General features: G+C 39.6%; 1 protein-coding gene across 2 annotated transcripts in view; it reads right to left on the reverse strand.

Moving 5' to 3' along the window:
* elfn1b (extracellular leucine-rich repeat and fibronectin type III domain containing 1b) overlaps positions 1-5,951 on the reverse strand; it is a 301,266-nt gene extending 295,315 nt beyond the window's left edge. Inside the window, exons 1-2 of one of the 2 annotated variants that reach the window (XM_062026574.1) lie at positions 5,936-5,951; positions 5,565-5,650 (exon numbers count right to left, since the gene is read on the reverse strand). The gene's annotated coding sequence lies outside the window, so the exon portion shown is untranslated. Of the gene's footprint in view, positions 1-5,564; positions 5,653-5,935 lie in introns of those variants that run through there. The other variant, XM_062026576.1, reaches the window with a different exon arrangement.
* Positions 5,952-6,594: the final 643 nt, after the last annotated feature.

A 6,594-nucleotide genomic window follows, 5' to 3' on the forward strand; every position in this document is an offset into this window, starting at 1 on the left:
GTGTGCATGTGTGTGTGTGTTCTGGCAATGCTTACTTAATGGGGACATCGCTCTGTTTACACAGTCACCTTTAGGGGACCTCTGACGGTATGGGGACAAAAAAACAGGTCCCCTAAAGGGAAACCTTTTTAAATGATAGTCAGATCCATTCTGAAGATGGATCTGTATGGTATCCATCCTTAGTTAAAACTAATATATTTTTCCAAAAACAAAATCTGGTTTAGTATTCCCTAGGATGACATTTTCATACAGAATGATTATAAAACATTATTACCTTAAAGTATAATTCACATTCAGAATTGTCCATCCTTCTATATATGGTAGTTGGAGTTGCAGACAACTTCAATACTGCTAAATAGCAGTTTTCAGTAATGTCACAGAAGATGCAGGATTTGCTTTAACATTTAAAGGCCTACTGAAATGATTTTTTTTTATTTAAACGGGAATAGCAGATCCATTCTATGTGTCATACTTGATCATTTCGCGATATTGCCATATTTTTGCTGAAAGGATTTAGTAGAGAAAATCGACGATAAAGTTCGTAACTTTTGCTCGCTGATAAAAAAAAGCCTTGCCTGTACCGGAAGTAGCGTGACGTCACAGGAGCTAGTATTCCTCACAATTCCCCGTTGTTTACAATGGAGCGAGAGAGATTCGGACCGAGAAAGTGACAATTACCCCATTAATTTGAGCGAGGATGAAAGATTCGTAGATGAGGAACGTTACAGTGAAGGACTTGAGAGGCAGTGATGGACGTATCTTTTTTCGCTCTGACCGTAACTTAGGTACAAGCTGGCTCATTGGATTCCACACTCTCCTTTTTCTATTGTGGATCACGGATTTGTATTTTAAACCACCTCGGATACTATATCCTCTTGAAAATGAGAGTCGAGAACGCGAAATGGACATTCAGTGCCTTTTATCTCCACAACAATACAACAATACATCGGCGAAATGCTTTAGCTACGAGCTAACGTGATAGCATCGTGCTTTAACTGCATATAGAAACAAAAAAAATAAACCCCTGACTGGAAGGATAGATAGAAAATCAACAATACTATTAAACCGTGGACATGTAAACACACGGTTAATGCTTTCCAGGCTGGCGAAGGTTAACAATGCTGTGCTAACGACGCCATTGAAGCTAACTTAGCAACTTAGCAACCGGACCGCACAGAGCTATGCTAAAAACATTAGCTCTCCACCTACGCCAGCCAGCCCTCAACTGCTCATCAACACCCGTGCTCACCTGCGTTCCAGCGATCGGCAGAAGGACGAAGGACTTCACCCGATGCGTTTGGCGGCCCAGAGACGTAGGAAGTCAAGGTGAGGTCGGCGGCTAGCGCGTCTGCTCTCCAACAAAGTCCTCCTGGTTGTGTTGCTGTAGTCCGCTGCTAATACACCGATCCCACCTACAACTGTCTTGTTTGCAGCCTTCATTGTTCATTAAAAAAATTGCAAAAGATGTCCAGAATACTGTGGAATTATGAAATGAAAACAGAGCTTTTTGTATAGGATTCTACGGGGTACCATAACTTCCGTTACTCTGACTTCGTCACGCGCATACGTCATCATACCGCGACGTTTCAGCCGGATATTTCCCGGGAAATTTTAAATGTCACTTTATAAGTTAACCCGGCCGTATTGGCATGTGTTGCAATGTTAAGATTTCATCATTGATATATAAACTATCAGACTGCGTGGTCGGTAGTAGTGGGTTTCAGTAGGCCTTTAAGTGGTGAATCTTCCTATAAGAGGACAGCTGTAGTGCTGTATTCTGAGGATCATGTCATTTTAATTTGAACTTTTTTTAAATTTTTTTTAATTTTTTTTATAAATGGTCCTCAGTATTCACATACAAATTGGTGTGAATTATGCAAAATTATTTAAATTTGGTCCCCATTAACCATATTAACTCTTTTTCCCCAGGGTCCCCGGTAAGAATGATTGGCACATTACTTCATCAATCCAGAGATTTAAAGACGTGTATGAACTAACAGGGCACTGGCCTTTTTACCAAAAAATGTTTATGCCTCCACAACCTGTAGAAAGGGTGGCCCCACAAGTGATGATCAAAAACTTGGTCCCCATTCCAAAAAATAACCAGTATGTGTGTGTGTGTGTGTGTGTGTGTGCGTGTGTGTGTGGCCTCTTGTTAAGGCGGCAGGATTTTAAAAGGGAAGGGTTCAAAGGTTAAAGGTCATGATTGTATTTGAGAGGAAGTACCGGGGGGTGAAGGTTGCCTCATGTTATGGTTTTTTTTATGGAAGGTGAGTTTATACAAGGTAGACTGTAAAAACAAATGCACCATAAAAATAAAAATACAATATATATATAGAGGCGATAGTGTTTACCTCCTTCCATTATTTGATTTACAACGCTGCACCGCAATAACAACAACAGCATTTCCTCGCTTGAATGTGGCAGAAAGTTCCAGCTAGCTCGTCGTTGCGGGACGACGGAAGCTGGCAAATTGTTTTGAAAAGTAGGTTCATGTGAGGCTTTCTGCAGTATTGAGTAACATCTCTGAAATCACTCTAAAGGAAATTGCAAAAGGGTCACTGTGAGCGTTAAAAAAGAAAAGGAAATTCATTGCCGGCTTTTTAAGAAAAACATCTTTGTATTGTATTGTGTTCCTTTCAGAGACAGTGCAGCCTCATATTTCATCTTCTGGTATACGTTGTCAAGGGAGAACACCATATAAAGTAAACTTAGAGTAGTCAGTGTACATCTTGTGCAGATCATGGGTGTCCAATGTGCAGCCCTGGGGTCATTTGAGGCCCACAGGGTGTTTTTTATTGGCCCGCGACACATTCTATAGACCAGGGGTGTCCAAACTAGGACCTGCGGGTCAACTGCAGCACACCGGCGTCTTCAATTTGGCTCGCGAGACGGCACGTGTTCAACAAGCAATCTGGGTAACATAAGTGACTCAGGCCAGTGAGGGCGGTATAGATCGGTTGGTAGAGCGGCCGTGCCAGCAACTTGAGGGTTCCAGGTTCGATCCCCGCTTCCGCCATCCTAGTCACTGCCGTTGTGTCCTTGGGCAAGACACTTTACCCACCTGCTCCCAGTGCCACCCACACTGTTTTAAATGTAACTTAGATATTGGGTTTCACTATGTAAAGTGCTTTGAGTCACTAGAGAAAAGCGCTATATAATTATACTGTAATATTGTACATGGTCATTGGTATATATTGTATATATGTTATAGACATAATATAATATATCTGTAGATATATTATTCTGTACACATATTATGTATATATTCGTATATATGTTACATTTTTTATCGCTATATTAGTCTATTTATACCTGCATTGTCCTTTCCATCCTTACAATTTCCATCATTGTAACTGAGCTACTGTGTTGAACAATTTCCCTTGTGGATCATTAAAGTTTGTCTAAGTCTAAGTCTAAGTCTAATTCACTTCACTTCAGTGACCACAAAGTACCGTATATTTCGGCTCATAGGACGCACCAGATTAAAAGGCACAATGCCTATGAGCGGGTCTATTCAGGTCTTTTTTTGTCCAAAAGGCGCATTGAAAGGGTTATATTATGATTTTTTTTCGAAATTTAAAACACTTCATAACATGTAATGGTGGTTCTTTGGTCAAAATGTTGCATAGATTATGTTTTACAGACCATTTTCAAGTAGATTTCTGACCGTCTCTTCAGGATGCGCCGTTTTGTGGGCGGTGTTATTTACGTGGCTCAACTTCGACAGCGTCTTCTCCCCGTCATCTTTGTTGTAGCGGTGTAGCGTGCAAGCATGGGAGTGGAAGACATGTCAAAAGATGGAGCTAACTGTTTTAATGACATTCAGACTTAAATCAATAATGTAGCAGCATTTCCTCATCCGTGGCTCAATAATGCAACATCAACGGCGGAAATGTGTCCCGTGAAAAAACGTCCGACCGGAACCCTCTAATAACTTAAGTTCCTTGAGTGAATTATGTAAACCCACAGATATAAGTAAGAACTTTACACTATTTTGTATTAGAAATGGCAACAGCTGAAGATTAATGCCACATAAGAAGATAGATAGATAGATAGATAGATAGATAGATAGATAGATAGATAGATAGATAGATAGATAGATAGATAGATAGATAGATAGATAGATAGATAGATAGATAGATAGATAGATAGATAGATAGATAGATAGATAGATAGATAGATAGATAGATAGATAGATAGATAGATAGATAAATAGATAGATAGTACTTTATTGATTCCTTCAGGAGAGTTCCCTCAGGAAAATTAAAATTCCAGCAGCAGTGTACAGAATTGAGATCTAATTTAAAAAGTCAAAAAGTAAATAATGGGGGTATAAATGGAAACAAAATAGAAAAATATTACAATAAATTAAAAATAAAAAGCAACAATGAGAATACAAATATAACAGTAAAATAAGAATATAACAAGAGAAACTAGGCAGTAGGCAGTAGAAGGTAGAGAAAAAGAAGAAGCTTATGACTATGACGTCAGCACGGACTACAATTGCGGAAGCGCGCACATTTTCAGGACTTATGCAGATCCCAAATGCACATCAGCAGGTACCAGAATGTAAGAAAAGTTGGTTTTGCATAATATCGCGAAACAAAGCGCCAGATAATATGTCGTCCAATAGGTGCCATTTTGTGGTCCTTATACACACACCATAATAATTCTCGTATGTTTGATGCGCCGACAATCCATCAAGCGGTGCGGCTTCATAGCTTACCAAAGTCGTACTAAAAACATTTTGACAGATGTTCTATATTCTATATTCAAAGTTTTGGTGTTGTTTACTGCCATCATATTGCAGTCTACACATATCTCTTATGTGTGACTGCCATATACTGGTCATACTTATCATTATCCCTGAGAGAGCATGAGGAGGTTGAGGTGGGCGGGATATAGGGTGGTTAGCGGGGGGTGTATATTGTAGCGTCCCGGAAGAGTTAGTGCTGCAAGGGGTTCTGGGTATTTGTTCTGTTGTGTTTATGTTGTGTTACGGTGCGAATGTTCTCCCGAAATGTGTTTGTCATTCTTGTTTGATGTGGGTTCACAGTGTGGCGCATATTTGTAACAGTGTTAAAGTTGTTTATACACACACCCTCAGTGTGACCTGTATGGCTGTTGACCAAGTATGCGTTGCATTCACTTGTGTGTGTGAAAAGCCGTAGATATTATGTGACTGGGCCGGCACGCAAAGGCAGTGCCTTTAAGGTTTATTGCCGCTCTGTACTTCTCCCTACGTCCGCGTACACAGCGGCGTTTTAAAAAGTCATGAATTTTACTTTTTGAAACCGATACCGATAATTTTGAAACCGATACCGATAATTTCCGATATTACATTTTAAAGCATTTATCGGCCGATAATATCGGCAGTCCGATATTATCGGACATCTCTAATAATAATAATATAACAAATGTCACTGACGCTCTTCACGTAACATATGAAATACATATAAAACTAAATAATATTACAATTGAACTGTATCCAATAACCAAAACATAATTAATGGATTAAAATAAATACAAAAAATAGGTGAATAAAACAACCAAGCACATACCTGCATTGTGTTTAAATCACAAAAGGAGATTTGTGCGAGTTCCTTCGCTGCCAAACATCTGTCCATTTCCTACCGCTTGTCCCTGCCTATATGAAAACAATACACTTTCAGTACTTATAGCAGAAGGATGGCTTGGCACGTTGACACGCATGCGCGCGCACACACACACACACACACACTCAGGAGGGCTAGCTTGATAGTTAGGTTGCGTTTCCCTCGCTCAAAATGTCCCCAAAACTACACTACACTAAATGAAATAAGACAATTAACTTTTCTTATGATCATTACGTCAAAATTATTTGCGTTAAGTGGTTATTTTAACTTCCGAAAAGTAACTTTTCATCGTCCATTGCTCCAACACACGTACCTACCTCTGTCAGGTGGAAAGCAATCAGGCTGAAGAGAGCAACGTAACATCCTTTGCCCTTCAAAATAAAGCTCGCTGATATAGGAAGTACAAAAATAAAACCACAAATGTTCAATAAAGTCTCAAATAAATATATACAGACACAAAACCGTTGTTGGGGAAATTAATACATGAATAAAAACATTGTAAATGTTTTACTTCTCACATTGACGCCTGTGCGCGTTTACACTGGAGTCTGATTTGAATCACATTTTACTTGCAGTGTAAACAGTCAGCTGGAGGAAAAAAAATCCTGTCACGGTATTTACAAATGTGAGCTGCTTTCTGTCTAAGAGCCTTCAAAGTTCAACTCAATAAAAATGGTTACACCGGCGGCCATGTTGACAAAATGTCAGCCCAGAGAAGAGACACAGAGTACAAACACATGTTTGATGCCGGCGAGCTATAGAGCGATCTGCATTCCGCTTTTACGCTTTTCAAAACATCAAGCCTCATTTGCATGAAGCGTCCGTGATTATGCACGTCAACACGGGTTCCATGGTTTGATCAGCGCGCACCAAAAAAAAAAAAAAAAAAAAAAAAACACCAAAAAAAAAAATGCTGTGACAGCTTTCACATCTGTCGCCAGTTGCGAGAAAGGGGGTAGGGGGGGTAGAAAACATT

The sequence above is a fragment of the Entelurus aequoreus genome, linkage group LG18 (assembly GCF_033978785.1).
Source record: "Entelurus aequoreus isolate RoL-2023_Sb linkage group LG18, RoL_Eaeq_v1.1, whole genome shotgun sequence".
Taxonomy (NCBI): domain Eukaryota; kingdom Metazoa; phylum Chordata; class Actinopteri; order Syngnathiformes; family Syngnathidae; genus Entelurus; species Entelurus aequoreus.